This window comes from Nuphar pumila, chromosome 2, assembly GCF_984573655.1.
Source record: "Nuphar pumila chromosome 2, dmNupPumi1.hap1.1, whole genome shotgun sequence".
Lineage (NCBI taxonomy): Eukaryota > Viridiplantae > Streptophyta > Magnoliopsida > Nymphaeales > Nymphaeaceae > Nuphar > Nuphar pumila.
The window spans coordinates 8,084,976-8,106,925 of record NC_143250.1 but is presented as its reverse complement, the minus strand read 5'-3'; the positions used below and the strand labels follow the sequence as shown (position 1 = coordinate 8,106,925).

Genomic DNA, 21,950 nt, shown 5'->3' with positions numbered 1-21,950 from the left:
GAAGTAGAGAAAAAAGTTGACAACCTGCCTAATATATTGAAAAACACATCAAGCAATGAATTTTTTTTAGCAACACCACCTAATGTCAATTGAAGTTTGATGTGCAAAACAATGAATATAATATGCAGATGCATTTTTATGTAATATAAGACTTTTCAATCCATTAAACTCCCCTCTCATATTACTTGCTCCATCATAACCCTGTCTACACAAACTTGATATGCTTAATTTATTCTTACAAAATGCTTCTTCAACTGCTTGTTTGAGTGACATAGAACTTGTTTTAAGAACATGCACAAGAGTAAGAAATCGTTCAACCACTCGACATTTTTCATTAACAAACAGTAAAACAATGGTCATTTGCTTTTTAGTTGATATATCACGAGAATCATCAAATAAAATAGAAAAAAATGTATCTCCAAGTTCCATGATAATAGCATTTGTGGTTTGTATAGAAGTAGCCTTGATAATATCCTTTTGTATATCAGAATATATCAATTTGTTATTTTCTAGAGCATTTTTCAATACAACTTTATTTATGTCATCATTGATCTTTGTAAATATCTTCAACAACTTAATAAAATTTCCTCTATTAAGAGATTCTTCAGCTTCATCATGCCCTCGAAATGTCAATTCTTGACTTAACAAGTATTTGATTACATTAATAGTTGCCCAAAGGCGAAGTCTATATTCATTTTTTGTCAAACACTTTGTTTATAAAGTATAGCATTAATATGTTGTTTTTGTTGCATCAAATTTTGACACTTCATTCGTGTTGAATTGTGAAAACTGTTAGAGCTTCCAACATGTTTATCAAACATCTTCTTGTCTTTCCAGTTATCAAATCCTTCAGATACGAATGCCTCTGCACTAATCTTCTCTGTGCTTTTTGGCCTGAAAAGATAACACTGCAAACAATATGCTTTATGCTTACTTGTACTATACTCCAACCAATCCTTATACTCATCATACCAAGCTGGAATGAACCTTCATTTTTGGTGGTTTAGTTGAAACGTACAATCTCAAGGTTGACAAGGACCTTGGATCATATATGCTCTATGAACATTATCTTGGATATTACGATGATAACTAGAAATAGAAGGACAAAGTGCAAGGTCTGCAGGTAACTTTGATTCATCAATTTCTGTTTTGCTTATTTTCTGACTTGGTTCTCCTTCTCGAGTTACAGAAGAATTATCAAAGATTGGCATTTTCATTATAAACTTATTCATTCCTATGCAACGAAAAAAAATAAGACAATATTTTATGAGTCAAATCTCATTGCAAAAAATGATCGAGCAAAATGAAAATCTTCTATGAGGCTAGTAATATGCCGCTATGCTTAAAACGTTAGTAATGTGCCACTAAAAGAATAAATGCACAAGCATAAGCTGAGCTTTAACCCATCATCGTATGATAATACGAAGGGGCTCGGTTCCCCGCTTATAGGAAGCAGAAGCTCCCTGCCTACAAGCTGCAGAGGCAAGGGCAACGACACTGCACCCTGCCTGTAAGGGTGCTAGTGGCAGGGGCCTCACCCCTGCCTGGTAAAGAGCAGTAGAGGCAGGGAGCAAGGGCTCCCTGCTTGCCAGGACAAGAAAGGCAGAAGAGGGAGAAGGGACTCCCTGTCGAGCCTGCCACAACAGAACAGGGGGGCGCAGCCTGGCAAAGAACAGAAAGGCAAGGGTGCTTGGGTCACCCCCTGTCGGGAACCAGGAAGAGGGAAGGGGAGGCTTCACCCTCTTGCTGGAAAAACATCAAGGAGGCAGGGGCAGAGCCCCCTGTCGAAAAACATAAGAGGAAAGGGGGGGCCTCACCCCCTCTGGGAAACAAGGGGATAGGGGGCGGAGCCCCCTGTCGGGAAACAACACAAGGCAGGGGAGAGCGAAGCCCCCTGCCGAACAACATCAAGAGGCAGCCCCCCCTCAAAGCCTCTGTCGACCACACCAGCTGGTAGGCTACGCCCTGCCAAAAAATGAAGTGATAGGCAGGGGCTTCAGCTCCTGCCAATCGACTAGAAAAACAAGAGAGAGGGGGGTGGGGAGGTTACCTGCGACGGTCGACGGCTGGCGATGGTCGCCGACGAAAGGAAGATGATGGAGGAGGAGGAAGGTTTGTCACCATCAGCTCGCATCGTCGGAGATTGCAGCAGAGAGGGAGAAACTCAGAGGGGGGCATCGTGGGTTCACCGAAGGGAGGTCGACGATGCAGTCATCGGTGGCTGTAGAGCACAGGAGAGGAGCACCGACGAATGTGGTCGCCAGTGACAGATGGGGAATGAAGGGGCAGAGTAGAGGAGAGAGAGAAAGTGGCGAGGGTTTTACCCCTCGCCCCTTTCGACCTGCGTCTTTTAAAGATGCAAGCTCTCGAATGATCGAGAGCCTGGGTCGAGCCCGGGTCCAGGTTTGGCTCAGATCTGATCCAGGTCCAACTTAAGGGAGCACCCTTGACACGTGCTGAACATGTGTCTGACACGTGTCCGATTTTTTTTTTTTTTTTTGACTCGGTTTCTAATTCTGGGGTGGGCGACCGCCCACCCATGCCTACCCTTAGCTCCGCCACTGTATTTTACTAACGGGGATTGGGAATGGCGCTGGGCAGGGGTGGGGTGGGCAAAAGCGTAAGTCCATCCCTGCATGGGTTTTGATTTTAACCTTCATCCGCCTCCATCCGTGTTTCATGTCCTTCACCTCTGATCCAAAAGCAGTGAGGTGGGGCCCGCCATCCCTAGTTGGTATGCCTTTGATAAGTGTCACATTGACTGTGGCTCTGTTTGGGCACGAGTACCCTTTTGAGTCTCACAGGGATAGTTTTCCATTGGCTTCAACCTTATGACAAGGATGCTCTCACCCTGATCACTATGTCCTTTAACTTAAACGTGCCTGACAAAAGGTTTTCACCGTGGTTATGAGAGTAAAACGTGGGTGCTAGAGTCCCAATGTGTTTGGCGTAGTTGGATGGGGGCAGTCTAGGTTCAAATATCATGAGCGTCATCCCCCTGCATAAGCCAAAGCTTGGCGACTTCTTGGGGTCGAGGGTAAGCCCTCGGAGTTTTACGCAGACATGAACAGAGACAGGATGAGCCAACACTGCTAAGTCTCTGGGCCTGGAGCGGTTTCTCCAAGCAAAACAAAAAGGGGGTGCTAGATGCAACGCACCAAGGTAAAAGTGAGAGCAACAAATTCTCGGATGCATAAAGCATGAAGGGTTCAAGAAACATACGAGAGCAAACAATCAAAATGAACATAAATCTACACAAAGATATGATCTAAACTTTTTTTATTTGAAATAAATTTTAGGTATATTTAAATATATTTCAACATGATTGGCTTACTAAAAATCACACCTCAGATCATGTTTTTTTTTAAAGTAAAATTTCTAATTTCTGAAGTTGTGACATTTAGGTCATTACTTTTGAAACACTTGAAAATCATTAGTATACATTATAATTACATGATCGGAAACATATTTTTTACTAAGCAAACCATGTAGATCACATCCATAGGTTTTATTTATTTATTATGTGATCATTTTGACAGTTTGCGACAGTTCAAAAGGAGTGCAGACAGGAAACACTGAAGCCTCGCAATCACCTACCATCAATGCATAGTAACAAAAGGGTGCACCTACTCCCATCTAGTTAACATCATAATTTAATGTACACATAAACACACACCCTTTAGACCTAGGGCCCAATAAGTTGACCCAATTTGGACTGAACCCTCAACCCAACTCCACTTAGCACAGGTATGGATCTGGGTTTGTATAACCCAATTAATTTCAACCAAATCCCACCTGGTTGGAGTCATTGACAGGTTAGCCCAAATCTGCCTGAGCTAAACTCATTGCCTGCCCTACCCCTGATCCAAATAGAGCTGGGAAACAAGCAGAGTTGATCATTGCTCGGCTCATGTTTGGCTTGTAAAAGGCTCATTCAAACTCGTAAAATAGTCTCGGAAAGCTGAATATGAATAATAGGTACTCGGATCGGCTTGAGTCATATAAGCTCGTTAGATGATAGTAAATATATTTTACACGTACTCACTAAAAAGGTAGGAATTCAAAATCCTAGCCTATGAAAAACAAAACCACCCGATTGCAGAAAACCAAGGGAGCGTTTGCTTGTGCCACGGTGGATTCCTCTGCCGCAGAAACTGAATCGGGCCCTCTCATGAGAACCGTTTTTTGCAGAAAAGGGCGGTCCGGCGTCTAAAACGATACACCCGCCGAGAAGTTTTTTTGCGATGCCATGTTTGTTTTGGCATTCTGGGCTCCGCAAAAATGCACGCTCATTGATGCATTTTCGCGGAAAACCCAGATTTTCCGTAACAGGCAAACGCCCTCCAAAGGTTGGGAATTCAGATGCTTAGGAAATCTAATTCCTACGGCACGCAAAGTCAAACAAACGCTTCGAGTCCCAACTAAAACCCTAAGCCCTCCTCCTTCGAGTCCCCTTTCTCTTCTTCCCCTTCCCACTTCCTCTGTTTCAGAGAGAGAGAGAGAGAGAGAGAGATCAGCCATGGAGGGACCGGGAAAGTTCATTCCCACGAACCCAAGGCTCCATCCCCCGAAGAAGAAGGCCAACTCCTCTCCGGAGTCCGCCTACTGGCGCTCCTTCAAGACCCGCCAGCTCGCCGCCCACCCCCGTCTCCCCTCCTCCTCGGCCGTCTCCTCCGTCCACTTCTCCCCCGCCCCTCCCCACGATTTCGTCCTCACCTCCTCTACCTCCCTCACCGTCTTCTCCTCCTCCACCCTCCTCCCTCGCTCCTCCATACCCGACTTCCCCGACATCGCCTTCTCCGGCGCCTTCCGCCCCGACGGCAAGCTCATCGCCGCCGGCTGCCAGTCCGGCGTCGTCCAGGTCTTCGACGCCGCCTCCCGCCTCGCCCTCCGCCGCCTCTCCGGCCACGCCCGCCCCGTCCACTTCGTCCGCTACCCCGCCCCTTCCTCCGGCGATAAGCTCCACCTCCTCTCCGCCGGCGACGATGCCCTTGTAAAGTGGTGGGACGTCGCCACCGGCGCCGAGCTCCTTACCCTCTCCGGCCACCGCGACTACGTCCGCTCCGGCTCGCCTAGCCAGACCTCCGGCCACCTCTGGGCGACTGGCTCCTATGATCACACCGCTAGGGTTTGGGACGTCCGGCGGCCGGGGTCTTCGGTCCTCTCTGTCGACCACGGCGCGCCGGTGGAGGCCGTGCTCTTCCTTCCCTCTGGCGGGTGGATCGCCACCGCCGGGGCCAATTCCGTCAAGATCTGGGACGTGATCGGTGGGGGGAGGATGATCCACTCCATGGAGAGCCACAACAAGACGGTGACGGCCCTCTCTCTCGGCAAGATCTCCGGCCGAGACGGCATGGAATCGAGCCGGATCTTCAGCGTGTCGCTTGACGGATACTTGAAGGTCTTCGACTACTCGAATTTTAGGGTTACGCATACCTCCCGCTTCCCCTTCCCCCTCCTCTCGATAGATTCATCGCCTTCGTCTCTGATTCGCGTTGTCGGAACCGCGAACGGCATCGCCTTCGTTAGCAAGAGGAAGAATCCGGCAGAATCTCAGGAGAATTACGTTCCAGAGGGGGCAGAGGGAGAGTTGGAAAAGAAGAAGAGGGCTGCGAAGCGGCGAGGGTTGAGGTACTTCGATCGCGGTCAAGGCGAGAAGCCGTCTGAAGGGGATTTTCTGGTGAAGAGGCCGGAGAAGGTGAGGCTAGCGGAGCACGACCGGCTGCTAAAGAAATTCAGGCACACTGAGGCGCTGGTTTCCGTCCTCCGGACGAACGATCCAATGATGGTCGTCGCTGTGATGGAGGAGTTGGTGGCGAGGAGGAAGCTGATCAAGTGTTTGACGAATTTGGATTCAGAGGAGCTTGGGCTGCTGCTGGGGTTTCTGCATCGATTCACCACCATGCCGAGGTACGCCGGGTTGTTGATGGCGGTCGCTAGGAAGGTGGTCCCGTTGCGCACGAAGGATATCAGGAGCTCGGCGGCATTGAGGAAGCAATTGGTAGACCTCAAGGCCACGGTTGCAGAAGAAATTCAGATACAGAATTCGTTGATGGAGATACAAGGGATGATATCCCCATTGCTGAGGATTGCTAGAAGGTAGCTCTGTGAACTCACTCCTACTGATTCTGTTGTAATCAGGACAATTTTGAGGCCTTTTTTGCTTTCTTTTGCTCCTTTTTGATCTTCCATTTTCCTGTTGGTTCATTCTTTTGCTTCTGACAATGAAGCGGGAGATTTAATTGAGTGAACCCTTCTCATTTACATAGTAAGAGAGTTCTTTTTCTTTAAATTCTGAGTTGGTGGATATGATGATGTAATTGTGCTATCAAATGTAACAAATTGGTGCTTACATGCAAAGTATGTTAGTGAAAACTGTAAAAGAAGTGCTTTCTTTTGCATTGCAGAAGTCCATTTCTATGGAGCAATTTTTGACAACTTTTTCTGCCCTTTACTTGATGGTTCATGTTTTTTGTAAGATTTTGTTTGTTCTTTGGTGTGTGATTGAGTTACCGGTTCCTGCTGCGGTTAGTCTTTTCATAGTCTAGAAGACAATATTGGTGCTTCTCTGAGAAATTTGAAATTTTAATGGCGCTTTATACAAGTTATGCTTGCCTTTATGTAGGGGGTCACCTGCCTTGGTCTTGTTGAATGATGCATATGTTAGGCTGAAAAATGGCGCCATGTGTGGAAGTGAGAAAATAGAGGGAAAGGTGAAAGTATGAAAGAAAAAATTACTAAATTTTCCAACCATTTCAAACAAGAGAAAAAAACTTTACAGGAAAAATTCTTTCACCTTGGAGAGGGTTGGAGAAATTTTTCCTATCAAAAATTCTTTTTGCATTAGGGCAACCATTCACCTACAAGACATCTCATTCCAGGGCTGCCACAACAAGAGCTCCCTCCATCTTCATCTTCCTCCCACCCATCACCATTTTCAGGTCTCTCTGTCTCTCTCTCATTTTTCCATTCTGCCTTTCTCATGCTAAACAATCAAGCTAAAATTTATCATATCAAAACTTCTCATAGGCAAAATTTTCATTTCCTAAGAGAATTTTTCTTGCTTCCAAATAGTGAGCATTTGTTTTTTCCTCTTGTAGATTTTGAATTAGGTGTGAAACTGAAATCTAGAGTATTCAAATGTTTCCTTTTTGTAGTATAACTGGCCTTTGTCTCAATCACCTGTGAAATAATTGGATTGATGCTGAATCACAAAGAAATGGAACAATGAAATTATAGCTTCTCTTTTTTAAGATGAAGAAATTACAGTCTCTTGAGAAATTAATGGTTGTGAAATTTTAAAGTCAGATATTTTTAAAATAGAAATACGGACCTGGAAGGGTCCTGTATGATTTTGGCGAAAGTCAGATTGATTATTCAAGCATCCTTATGGGAATGATTGCATCAGCAATCAGACAGTGTTCCTGGCTATACCAACTCAAGATCAGTTTACACTGGACTGATTCAGTCCAACTATTTTCTGGCAACGAGCAAGTCTATTGTGTTCTTCGACCTAGTTCTGAACTGCAAGCTTTTCTCATAAAATTTTTGTAACATCTTCCACTTCTGTTATGGAGTAGTGCTTCAGTCACCCCAGATGTGGGAAATTTGCTGTTAATTTTGAGATTTGGGTGTAAAGGCCTTAGGTCCTTGTCCTTCCTGAAAGTACACCAAGCTTCTGCTTAGCAGCAAAGGATGTGCATTTCAACTGTTCATAAGTCGGCTCTACCAGATGAGCTGAGATCTCGTAGGTCTCTTTGACCTACAGGTGATGGTTTTTATTTACAGAAAAGTACTTTTACAACCATATGCGAACTATAAAAAGTTACAGGTGCAAGTGTCATTGGATCAATTTGACCCCATAGATGCGTTCAGCATGGTTCATTTACTAGGAAAAGCTCTTTTAATCAAGAAGTGATTTGACGTAAAAACATGATTTTCTCAATCATGAAATTCTGACACATTGTAGGTCCTTGAATTTTGAAGCCCATAAAATATCTGCTTATAAGCATGGCAGTTGGACAATCTAAAGCATGTTTTGACTAAACAAACCATATAGATCATATTGGTAGGGCCAATGTGTTTTTAGTAGTGTCTACGGTACAGTCGAAGGTGGCCAATATTTTGCACTAAAAATCAAGGCTGAAAATATTGGATACCTTCTTTTTGGTGTGATGCTCCGTTTTTTGTTGTTTTTCATGTGGTTATAAAATATTAGCTTAAAAGGTGTGTTCGTACTACAAAAATTACATTAAACTCAAGATAAATAGGTGTTATTTTGAAAATATCAACTATTTAAGGGATTTTATCAACTTTTGAAAACCTCGTGATAACATTGAATGATATTTTATGATATATGTTACAATTTCAACTATGCAAAAACCTATTAAATTGTGTAAAAGCATAAAACAATTTTACTGTCCAATAATTGCTTATATAGCTTGTACAATATATCAAAGATTTGACTTTTTAATTGATATTTGTGCATTATTTGTATGCATCATTAATTGTCTTCTTCATTTTTTATCCTTACGAGTCATCTTCATTGACATGGTATGTCGTCATTAGCAAACATTTTGCGAATATGAGAAGACATTTGCGAACTTTCTTTAAGAGTATTTACTTAAATAAGGTTCGCATATTGTATTCACGATAATTCTAAGGTCATAGTGTATTTGCAAACTTTGCTTAAGTTGAGAACATTCACAACAAGTATCTGAAAATGTCAACAGACATTTGCGGACCTCATCGAGGAGCATTTACTTAAAAGAGTTTTGCAGGTTTTCTTCATGAACGTCCAACTATATTTGTGAAGGTCGTAATATATTTATGAAGGTCTCCTTAGTGTGAAAGTTAGGGACATATTACAATAGGTATTTGTGAATGTCACAAATTTACGGAGCTCCTTGATGAATATTTAGTTAAGTGAGATTCGAAGGTTATATTCACTTTTTATTGAAAGATTGCAAACTTCTTATAAGGTAGTTCACATGTGCAAAAGAAAAAATGTCCTAAAATAGTTGAGAAATGATGGTTTTTGATATGCAGGGGATTTTGTTAAATTGTTAGGTATTTCGAGAAACGTATCATGTTGTAATGACAATACAAAAAGAATGGCCCATTGTTAATCAAGATAAAAACTTTTCGGATACATCAAAAACTTAATTCTAGTTAAGCGTGTTTCCTAATCAATAAACCATGCTAAACATATTTAAAAGGTCTGAGGCTGAGTATTTGCACATGATCTGTACTTTATTATGAAAGTGTAGCAAATGTGTGACTGATAGAACAGTGTTTTGGCTCTTAGCTAACTCTTAAATATTCTAAATAAATTATGTCAAAGCCAGTATCAGGGAAAATGAATAGGTCCAAAATTAGAATTGGCTCAATTTGCGAGTAGAAGCCTTTGTGCAATTCGCTTCCCACCGGATTAATTTGGAGAACCAGCAGAAATATGCAAGTGAATTAAGCCTTGTCAAAACTCGGACTTGACCTTGTCCCTCATTCAGCCTCCAGAATGGAACTTCCCACAAAGCACTGCTACTTTGAAAGCTTCCACCACTTGGAAATGCGACGACTGCAACTCTTTGGACTCATAATTCCTTTTGTAGCATCTACCACTCCCACTGGTTCATTCCTTGTTACTCTGCTGGGTGATCGGCTTTTGGGGGGCAATTGTTAAATTATGTAATCTATTCATGCAATGTAATATATATATATATATATATATATATATATATATATGGTAATACATATATATATATATATATATATATATATATATATATATGGTAATACATATACATATATTAATATATATGTATATGTATCTACTTATTATATATATAAAATATATATTTCTAATTGTTTAGCCGTAGGGGTAGTTTAGTCTTTTTATAACCTATTCTTTTTAGAATATGTTTTTGTAATTTCCTTTTATTCTTTTTCTTTTTTCTTTTTGTTGTTTTTTGTAAAAGGTGAAAAGCACCTTGAAGGGGCCCACCATCTAGTCGTTGGGCCCCTTCCAACGGTCACATTTGTGACCGTTGGAAGGGGCTCCAACGGCTAGAGGTGGAGCCTCTCCAAAGATTCCACCTCCTCTATTTAAAGGGGCTCTCCCCTTGTGTATTCTTCAAGCTTTTGAGATTATAGCCCAAGCTCCTTTTCAATCTTATGACTCTTGGGTATGCTTTTGCACATTTGTGAGTTTGTGTTGTGCTTTTTGTGCACAGTGTTTCAAGTGTTCTTGTTGTGAGTATATGTACGCATTTGTTTTCAAGAATATTGTAATATTGCTATTAGTATCTTGTTGAAGATACTTTTACATGGTATTAGAGCTTGGTTGAAGAAGGAGGTTCGTGCATTTATTTGTTTTTCAAGTGCCTCGAAAAACATGCCTTCAAGCTATTGGTGTTTGAAGTGGATAACCTTCTTCGGATAATATTTTGAGAGTCTCTTTTGTTAAGGAAGGCATGAAAGTTTCTTTAGGTACGTATTATTTTTCAACTTCTATCCTCTCTAATTGGCAAAAAAGACTTTCATTTCTCTCTTGACTTCAAATTGAATGACTCAAACTATTATGTTTGGGACAGGAACATGGAAGCTCAAATAAAAGGTAAGGTTTTTTGGGGATACATTCTTGGTTCTATACCCGAACCCGAACCCGAACCCGAACCAAGGATTACTTTGGTAGAGAAAGGCAAAATCAAAATTCTCGAAGGAGAAGAGAGGAATAAAGCTCTTGAGGAATACTCCATGAAACATAAAGAATTGGAAATGAAAAATTTCAAGATTCTTTCTTGGATGTTTTCATCGGTTGAAACAAAGATAAATGCCAACATTATTAAATTCAAGAAAGCATCGAAAGCTTGGCATTATCTAGAAAAAATGTACACGTCAAGAGACTTGTCACACAAGTATTATCTTCAAAAAAGGGCTTTGACCCTTCAACAAAATGAGATGTCCATAAGGAAATACTTTGCAGAATTGTCGTCCATATGAGATGAACTCGCAATGCTTGAGCCTAAGTGGAATGGAGAAGCCATTGAGCTTAGATACAAACAATTGAAAGATGATCATTTTTTTAATTTTTTTAGTGGCCTTAGACCCGAGTTCGAGCAAATTCAGTCCTCTCTCCTTTTCTCTTTCGTTTTCCCTTCTCTTGAAGATGTCATTACAAAGCTAAGTGGGGAGGAAACTCGTATGAACTTTAGCAAAAAAAATTCAAGTGTTCTTGCTACTTCAAGTAATGAAGAAAATGAAGGCGCTAATGCCGTATCAAGACCCGGGAGCAATTTGAAAACTTATAAGCCTCCTCACTTCAAGAATCAAAACTCAATTGGTCAAGGAGTAAAGAAGGATTATAGCAAGCTTACATGTTATTTTTGTAAAGAACCGGGGCACATTAAACCTATATGCCCAAAATAGAAGAAAATACTTGTTATGGCCATGACATCTCAACAAGAGGAACGACCATCATCGTCAAATGGGTCTCTTTCTCTTCATTAATTTGTAGAAGCTTTGCAACCTCTTCTCAAGGGAGGAACTTTCAGAGCCGCTATGTCTACCTCTTCACCTTCCGGTAAGATATCTTGACTTTTAGATTCCGGCACATCTTTTCATATGACTCTAAGTGTTTGCTCTCTTTTCGAATTTTCTAAAAATCTGCTTCCATCTTTTGTCTCAACGGCGGATGAAATACCTCTTGAAATTAAAGAAATATGAAATTTTGAAAAACAAGATTTTTTTATCCCTAAAATCCGTCTTATACCAAAACTAAATTTAAATTTACTTTTGGTCTCTCAATTCTCGGATCATGGTTGCGATATAAAATTAACTTTTGATAAATGTTGGATTCAGGATCGTCAGTCTCGGAGATTGATTGGGGAAGGCTCTAGGAGAGGCGAACTCTACTGCGTTGACTTTCTTCAAATTCCCAAGAATCAATTTTGTAATGTTGTTCAAAACAAAGATATTCATGTATGGCATAAGAGACTGGGACATCCCAACATTGTTAAAATATCTTATTTGCCTTTTATTAAACATTTTTGTAAAGGAGATTTTGTTTGTAATGATTGTATTCTTGGGAAAATGAAAAGTCTACCTTTTTCTCAAAGATCCATGTTTTCAACAAAACCCTTTGAAATTGTTCATTCCGATGTATGTGGACCCGCTTCTTTGATATCTAAAGGAGGATTCTTGTATTATGTTATTTTCGTGGATGATTACACTAGGTTTTGTTGGATATACTTTCTTAAACATAAACATGAAGTTTTTTCAATGTTTAAAATGTTTCATATGATAATTTTAAATCAATTTAATGGAAGTTTAAAAATTTCTTTGGTCTGACTTTGGTGGTGAATACCTTTCAAATGAATTCAAGAGTTAGCTTGAAAGTTATGGTATTATCCATTAGAAATATTGCCCAAAAACCCCACAACAAAATGGGTTAACTGAACGAAAGCATAGGCATATTATTGAAACATCTAGAACCTTGCTCATTTCGCAAAAAATTCCAAAGAAACTATGGGTTGAAGTTGCTCTTACCTCGGTATATCTCATAAACAGCCTTCCATCGAAGAATTTGAGTAAAATTTCTTTTTTTGAAAAGTTATATTAAAAAAAAACCCTGATTACAGCAGGTTAAGGGTGTTTGGATGTAAGTGCTTTGTCCTTATAGATAAAAATGATAAACTTTCCCCAAAGGCAATTTCGTGTGCCTTTCTTGGTTATTCTGAAACCCATAAGGGTTTTCGATGTTATGACATTAAAAATGACAAACTTTATGTTTCCAGAAATGTGAGTTTTTTTGAAAAATCTTAGTGGTTTTGAAAGTCTAGAATTACATAATGAAAATGTTGATTATTCTTTTTTGTTTGAACTATTAACCAAAGATGATGATTCTAGTGATGATGAGTCAAATCAGAATGACTCAAGTGATATTGATATTGAGGAAATCATTTTTCCGCTTTACTCCTTTCACCAATCTATTGATGAAGGGCCATCTAGAGATCCCATCACCTATACTCATAGAGATAGGAGCACTTTTAGAAGTACTCTTAAAAGATATGATGATAGTCAGACTATTCCTCAAGGTGAGGAAAATCTTTGTAGAATCGAAAGACACAGAAAAACTTCCTCTAGGTTCATATCATATGATTCTTTTTCACCTAGATATAGAGCATGTCTTAGTGCCATTCACTCCTACGTAGAACCTTGAAACTTTGCGGAAGCTAGTAGAAGTCCTGAATGGATAGTTGCGATGGAAAGTGAACTCAAAACTTTGAAAAGAGCTAAGACATGGGAATTTCAAGTTCTTTCTAAGGGTAAGAAAACAATAGGGTGTAGATGGGTTTTTAAAGTTAAAACTAAGAGCGATGGATCTCTTGAGAGATATAAGGCTCGATTGGTTGCCAAGGGTTATAGTCAAGAGTATGAGATTCACTATGAAGAAACTTTTGCGCCTGTGGTCCGAATAGTCACTGTTTGATGTCTCATCACTGTTGCATCAATTAACAATTGAAACATCTATCAAATGGATGTTAAGAATGCCTTCCTGAATTGTAATTTGAATGAGAAAGTTTATATGGATGCTCCACCTGAAATGAAGACTCCCAAAGGAAAAGTGCTTCATCTTAGGAAAGCGCTCTATGGCCTAAAACAAGCCCCTAAGGCTTGGTATGATAGGTTTAACTCAGTAATGTTGAAAAATAGTTGTTCTTCTTGTTTTTACTGACATTTCTTTGTTTGTTAGAAAATCCAATGCAGGGATTATGATTTTGCTGTTGTATATGGATGATATGCTCATCACCGGAAGTGATTCTAATGGGGTTAAGAGTATAAAATCAATTTTAAAAGATAAATTTGAAATGTCTGACTTGGATTTTCTCACTTATTTTTTGGGAATTGAAGTAGCATGCTCTCATAGATGGTATTTCTTATCTCAAACTAAGCTTGCTTTTGAGATTATTGATAGATCAAGTATTACAGATGAAAAGGTTTGTGAAACTCCTGCCATAGTAGGAACTAAAATGAAATTTGATGATGGTGTTCTTCTTTCAGATCCTACTCCCTACATACAGCTTGTAGGATCATTGATGTATCTGAGTGTTACCAGACCAAATATCTCTCATGCAATGCATACTGCAAGTCAGTTTCAGCATGCACCAACATTCGCCCATATGAGTGCTATCTTACGAGTCGTAAGATATATTAAGGGTACTCTAAACAAGAAATTTTTTCTATCCTCTTTGTCTGATTTAAAGTTAATTGCTTTTACTGACTCTGATTGGGGAGGTGACCCAAATAACTGTCACTCCACCACTGGTTTTTGTGTGTTTTTAGGAGATTCGCTAATTTCATAGAGATGCAAGAAGCAACAAAAAGTGTCTCTATCATCAACTGAAGCCGAATATCGTGCCATGACAATTACTACCATGAAAATTGTATGGATTCATCAGTTGCTGGAAGATATGAGGATCACAATCGAAGGACCTACCAAGCTATGCCATGACAACAAAAGTGCAATTTATATTGCTAAGAATCACACTTTTCATGAGCGAACCAAACACATAAAGATGGATTGTCACTATGTTCGTGAGGTGTACCTCAAAAGAGTCATTGACCTTTTATATGTCACGTCAGAATATCAGTTGGCGGATTTCTTCACCAAAGCTTTGTGTGCTCCGCGCTTCAACTTCCTTCTTAACAAACTCTAGGTCATACTGCCCTAAGTTTGAAGGGGGTGTTAAATTATGTAATCTAATCATGCAATGTAATATATATGTTTCATATATATAAGGTAATACATACACATATATTAATATATATGCATATGTATGTACTTATTATATATATAAAATATATATTTATAACTGTTTAACTGTAGGGGTAGTTTAGTCTTTTTACAACATATTCTTTTTAGAAAAGGTTTAAAAAAAATGGTAGTGCCACGTAGGGTATTGATGTCATCAACAAAAAGGAAAAGAACACTAGAGACATATGGTGCAGCATAGGCTTTAATTCATATATTTGAATTCTTTCTTTTGCACATGTAGTTATGCATGTATAAAGATACTTACCAGAGTTTTTAATCTTTGCATATCTAAGAAACAAGATATCTATGCCAACAAAACCGTAGGAGACATAACCAGGTGAAGCTAAATCCAACTTTCCACAAATATCCAACATGCTGGAAACGTGATTTGCAAAATGGTTCAGAGTCTATGTCATAGTCCTCCTACCATGGTGAAAAGCTAGTAAAATTTTCTGTAATCAGCTGCCAGGTATGCCACCGTGTGGTGGGACACGTTGTAGGTTAAAAACCAAGTGGTACTAACTGGTAGGCGTCTGCCTAAAGCCCTGCCTGCCTTGTACCAAGGTGACCAGCAAAGTACAAAAATTCCATCGGTACTCAAATTGCATGGCTACAGTGGTCGCAGGGTCGCCATTGACTTGGCGCAGCCCAACTTTCTAGCACAGCAGGCTGGGATCAAACGATCCCATCCCCTCACTAACACCCAGTAACAAAAAGGGGTATGTCACCCTGTCAACATTCCCAGTTGTGGCTGCCATGAATTATCGGCTCGTTTATGACTCAGGGCAGCCCAAATACAATCTAAAGAGTATATACATACATAAAGATATACATATATGAGAAAACTAAAAGGTTCATTATGGTCTTATAAATGATAAAAGCTTGAAGTTGAGAAACCTCAATTGTATACATATTCTGGTCTATTTGTCAGTCTTAAAGAAGTATAGAAATTTGAATGGTTGGCCAGCATGGTGTACGCAAACACGCTTTTGCAAAAGTTACATTTTTGTACTGTTTGTTCCTAAAATGAATGTTTATCTCATTCTCGAGTTGTGCAATGCCAAGTGTACTTGTTATTTTCCTACAATAAAATGTGTTATATGGAAATTTCACCATTATGCACATATTCAGAGTAGGTTTGAAAAACACTGATGCACACATACATTTGTAATGGCAAAAATCTCACTTTAGTGCACATGTTTAAAAAACACGATGATTTATCATATGCTTATGAAAAGAAAGTTATGTGTCAATGAATGTAGTGAATGAATGAGATATCCATGACATATTCTTGTTGCACATAGTTTTTGTAAGTGATTGACATACAAAGGTTGTGACCAATGTTTCAATGCATAAATTGTCTGTTGCTAAATGTATATTTTTTGTTATAATTGCACAAATAAGAGAAAAACTACAAAGACATGATAGTACAAATTGAAATTGAGCATGTCAAATCCTTGTGATGCCATATGGGCACATATGATGCTAAGTAAATTGCATATAATTGAATCCTGATTGCATGTAAATGTTATGATATGTTGTTGTGCTAGTTGATCTATGCTTGTTCTATAAAAGTTTGCGTAATAAAGGATAATTTTCATGCCATGATCATGTGAAAGCTCAAAACCGCGCTTGCGGTCTTATGGGACCATTATAGTGCCAAACGAGCACTTATGAAAAGTTGTACTTGAGACATGCCTTATGAGTGCATGGTCAGTGGGGTACCACACTTTCACCCGAGCTCAGACATAAAACTTTAAAATGCTGAAAGTATGAGTACTCGACACATAGTTGAGCCAAAATATTGAAAAAAAATCATGGTTGTTGCCTATTGGGCAGTTAATGGGCAAAGTGCATACACTGAGATCACCCCGAGTGTGGGTTGGGATTTTGGAAATCCCCGGTTGTGCAATGACTTGCACACAAAATAAACAAGAATGAAAAATATGCACATCTAAAATAAAAATGAGGGGATTCTGGGTATACCTGAAAGATGGTATATGTTACTGGTTTCCCGGGATACTGGGTATACCTAACAACGGTATATGTTACTGGTTTCCCAGGGCTCTGGGTACACCCGAAAGATGGTGTATGTTACTGGACCCATGGTCTACCTTGGAGAGGGTAGATAGTACAAACTCCGTGGGACATTTTAGTTTTGTGAGAGCGAAGCGTCTCACTCGGTCCCCAGTCCTCGGAGTTAGGAGACCAGGACTACCAATTCGTCCTAGGTGGTAGATCCAAGTCTTCTGCAGAAGTATAGGGTGCATCCTAATTTTAGTTCTAGCCATTGGGGAGTACTCTCTCGGTCGTGAACCGTCCCCTTTGGATATCCGTACGGCTAGTCACACGGGTTATAAAATAATAAACCCCTGTGTGGTCTCGGTCCGCTACGATGTCGAATGCCTGTGCGTACCCATAGGGTAATTAACAAGATGAAACATAAAGTTAGTGCATTAAGAAAGATCTTCAAGTAGTTGCATACTACTCGATGTTGAAATTGTGGGAGTAAGCTGTGACTCCTGCAGGGCATGATTCAAATTGGTTCTCCTTTACATGGAAATTGTGATAACTTATGAATGATGTGTTGAACATTGATGTTTGTGCTTTATGCACACTTTACATGAAATGTTGTAGTTAAGTCAGGTGTACATCCACATTAGTTTCAAAGTTGTCATATGAATATGGTCTATGCATATGATGGATCATGCTTTGATGTTGATGGAATATATCATGAAATGCTTGACTTTATTGACTTGTACATTTATCAATTGTTAAATAGTTATTAGTTCTATCTAAACTTGTTGCACATGTACTTGTACACGTGACACTGTGCACACTCATATGAATATTATGCTTCTTACTCAGACGTGGTAGTCTGACTCCTTCTGATTTAATATTTTCAGGAAAACTGTATGGCGAGCAATTGCAGTCGTCGCTGCGGACAGTGCTATGTGACCATATCTTCTTCGGATGTCCTGAGGATTTCTGACTTGTAATAAATCTTCAAGTCGTAAATGATAACTTGTCGTATTTCAATGCAAGAATTTATTTTACTTAAATGCCTTGAGTCTGTGCTATTACTTGTAACCCGCCCAAATAATTTGACTAAGGATTTAATAAAGTTTTCCGCTGTTGTTTAGAAAAAAAAATTATTCCAAAATTTTCAAGTTAAATATTTGGGGTGTTACAATTATGGTATCAGAGCAGGACAAGAATATATTGTTCATGGCATTCCAACGACCCTGCAAAAGCTCTGTAAGTGTTTAATTTTGTTTTCTAGTTGGTAAAAAAACTGAAGTATTACATAAAATTTTTTTTAGCACCTAGATATATTGTTAGGGACACTATTAGACTTAACGATGTTACTATGTAGGTTCTTTGGGAACCAAGAAGAATATTTTGAGGAAAGGATTCAATGAAACGACTTTAAGTTTAATACTTGAATTGGTTTAATCTAGAATGTTATACCCGATCTTAATTGAATTTGATCCAGGACATAGGGTCTAACAACTCAAGTTTCAATACACATTGAATACTGAATCATAGTTGACCTAATTGATATATGGAGGTTATATGTATATATACATCACTTTCTAGTAATGAAGGCTATGCCATTAGGGGCTTCAAATAGGGAATTTCACTACATTAAATAGGACCCTAACACGAGATGCAAGGTTTATACTTCAATTGGTTTTGAAGTATCATCTAATACAACACACATAGTTAGATACTCCAATCCATTTGATTGGTCTTTTCAACGAATTTCGCGGACGGAATTCTTTTTAGGGGGGAAGGATGTAAAACCCGTAAAATTTTGATAATTATCAAACTAAATAAAGGATAAAATCCTTTGAAATAAATACGATAAAATGATATAGAGTCGATCCAAATGGATCTTGAAATCCAAACTGGATCAACTGGATCCAGTATCTTGATTCGGGTACGATGAATGAAGTTGGATCCTAGATGGATTCGAAACCCAATTGGATCGTAATGGATCCAAATAAGGTTGAATTGCGAACAAGATCCAAAAATCTAGTTAGAATGTTCAAAAGATCTAAAATATAGTTTTTATCCAACTCGTATTTGAGATTCGTCATGAACCAAATTCGTATACATATGAATTAATAAGGACCTATCATGCAACAAGAGGTGAAGCAATGTTATGGCAAAAATTTTTACAAGAGGATGTGTCTTTTGCCAAAAATGTCATTTCTGGAATTTTCGCCAAAACTTTAATAAAGGTTAAATATAATAACGTTGCAAGAAATTGCAATGAAACATGCAATGACGCACTGGTGGGGCTTGTTACCCCTTGCAGAAGAGGACCCCAGTTCAAATACCTGGGTGCACTAAGGATATTTTTGCGAAAATATTTTATAACCAACGAATTTTTTTAGTAACTCCTCATTAAGACGACTTTAATAGAAAACACATTTTTTTTTTGGGAAACCCAACCGTCCAGCAAGGGGACGCCTTCCTTCCATTTTTGAAATGGAAGGGAGTTTCAAGAATAGGTATTAATGGGAGTAACAAGGTGGGCTCTTAATGAGCATGCGTGGGATTGTGAAAAAAAAAATTTATTGTTTTGGTTTTACATCTAAAAGAATAGTTCTTTAAGTACACCTAGCTTTTACCTGGCAGTAATGAATGCCCCCTTGGGTTTTTCAACTTGTGATGTCCAATCAACTTGGTGTTGTTCACAAGTTGCCCTCACCAGATGAGCGAAGCCCTTGTAGGAAATAAGAATGCAATCTTTATGCTTCTTTTATTGCCCCACATTTCAACAAATGAAAAATTCAGCAACTAAACAAGAATTTTGCGAGTGCAACTCAACCAATCAAATTGTTCTTCAGAAAGGAGACTCTTGTGCCATAGGTTTGATCCTAGTCATACAGTGTAACCTGTAGCCGCCCCTTCCTCTACAGTAGCATAATTTGCTATAGAGTTCAGATGTCAGTAGCTCGTTCTCTCTCAAGTTCCCTATCTAGCTCTTCTTTCCCAGAACAGCTTACGCTGCATGATAATGGTGCAAAGATATGATCCAAGCGGGTTCAAGTGCCTGAAGTGCATATCTACTGTCATGGTTGACTCTAGCAATCTTAGCAAGTATTCTGCGGTTTGTGATTGGTGAAATGAAGCATGATTCCTGGTTGGCGTATGGTGCCATTTTGGCTTGTGAAAAAAGCCAACTTGGCAATTGGGAGCTGGGACTGAGTATTGAAGAACAAGCACCAACCTTACAAGAGTCTTCATAGAGCTGTGAAGGGATAAGCCTGTTTTGGTTTCTCCTACTGAAAGTAGGATGTGAATAGGGCTTTGTTCTGATGATTTACAAATGCAAAATATATCCTAGAGAATTCGGCCCACCCCTCCTAGAGAATTCGGCCCACCCCCAAGGAATGTAGTAATGTGCCAATTTGTTTAGCTAATCTAGGAGTCTTGAGAGTTGATAAAGTGCGGAAGGATAAACCACCAGATTGGTTTCCTTCATGTCTTTAAGATATTTCTGATCAGTTGTAATTCTTTGATGTAACTGATAGGGGTCTGCCTAAAAAAGAAAAACATATCCTAGGGAAGAAATACTTGTCAATCAGAGAGCCAAAAATCATCAATTATTGGTTTATGTGTCCAAAAATCTTTCAAAAGCTTTATCCTAAGGAACCACTCCCTGGAGCTCCCCGTGGCTGGAAGGAGCTGTCAGTGCACGTCTCCCTGTGGTGGGACATTGCAGGTTCAAAACCCCAGTAGTATGATTGAATGATAACTGGTGGGGTCTGCCTAACCCCAGCTTGACTTTCAAAAAAGCAAACCACTCCCTAAGAAGCTAAGCCAATCCTCTCCAAGGAATGAGAGAATGAGAGAGAGAACCTCACAATTACCAGTTTTCAATCACTGCAGGAGTGCAGGGTTTTAGTGATCAGCCCAAAAGAAAGTCATGTTTATACAATTCCACTTTTTGTTATGATCCATGGGGCTTACATACCCATTTGTAGTGTTTCTTATCATTCTTTTTAAACGATCATCATTGAAAACTGAAGATCTAAATTATTATATTTTTTATAGGCAAGCTGGGATTAGGCAGACGCCTACCAGTTAAGCAAGACACCATTGGGTTTCAAACTTGCAAAGTCCCAACATAAGGGGACGTTCCCTAACAGCTCCCACCAAACTCAGTTGGTACATGGTCAGCTGCTGTTTTCGGTTGCAAAAGTTACTTGATCACACATTTTTGAAATTCAAAAAATGACCCTACTCTACAACAAAAATAATGCATTTTAAAAAATGCCTTCATAATTTATCAAATCCGCCAAATGGATTATTTCACATGTTCTCACTTTTTTTTTATGCTTTTACCCCTTACAGCTGCGAATTTCTAATTTTTGCAGATCATAATGCTAAAAGTGGATGGACTCGCGTGTTAATAAAATTGCATGAGGTTGCGATATTCCAAAAAGATTTCAAAATTTCAAAATACTTGCAAAACTCATAACAAGTATCTTAAGGCACCTTGCAAAAATTCTATAAGTGTTAGTGGAAGTCCATACCTTGCAAATTTTTAAAAGAATATCACAAGGGTATTGCAAAATAATTTCGTTTTATATAATTGATATTTTGTTTCTCACCTCCTTATTTGCATTTGGATTGCATCTCGATGCTCTATTTTCGTAACCCGAAGGTTCTTTTGGTCTCCAGCCGATGAATCTCAATCCTTCTGACAATCTTTCCATGACATTATAACATTCAGGCTTAGCAAAAATATCTTATGGACAACAATTCATCAAAAGTGGTTCACAAGACAATAGTAAACCCCAAAAGCATGGGCTGTCCTTAATCAACAATGAATTTTTTCAGTAAAAGCATGAACGTCACTAAGTTTTTTGTTAAAAGCATGAGCGACACTTTATAATAGTGGCTTTTCATTTTTATCTCTATAAAAAATAAACATGGGAGTGCAAAAGTAACCACAGTTTTAGGGGATAAAAGAAATGTTAACATTTTTGTGAAAAGGTTTTTAAATAAATTCAAACTTGGTTCGTTAACTATGAGCATTACAATTTGCATTTAGAAAATTGGTTAAAACTCTGGATAACACGAAAACCTTGTTAAAAAACACATTTTTAGATTATGC

General features: G+C 39.1%; 1 pseudogene across 1 annotated transcript; it reads left to right on the top strand.

Annotated features, from left to right (window-relative positions):
• The first annotated feature begins 4,496 nt into the window (after positions 1–4,496).
• LOC149844646 (protein SLOW WALKER 1 pseudogene) lies at positions 4,497–6,401 on the top strand (annotated as a pseudogene). Its single transcript, XR_016430407.1, has one exon. The product of XR_016430407.1 is annotated as a protein SLOW WALKER 1 pseudogene (transcript).
• The last annotated feature ends 15,549 nt before the right edge of the window (positions 6,402–21,950 follow it).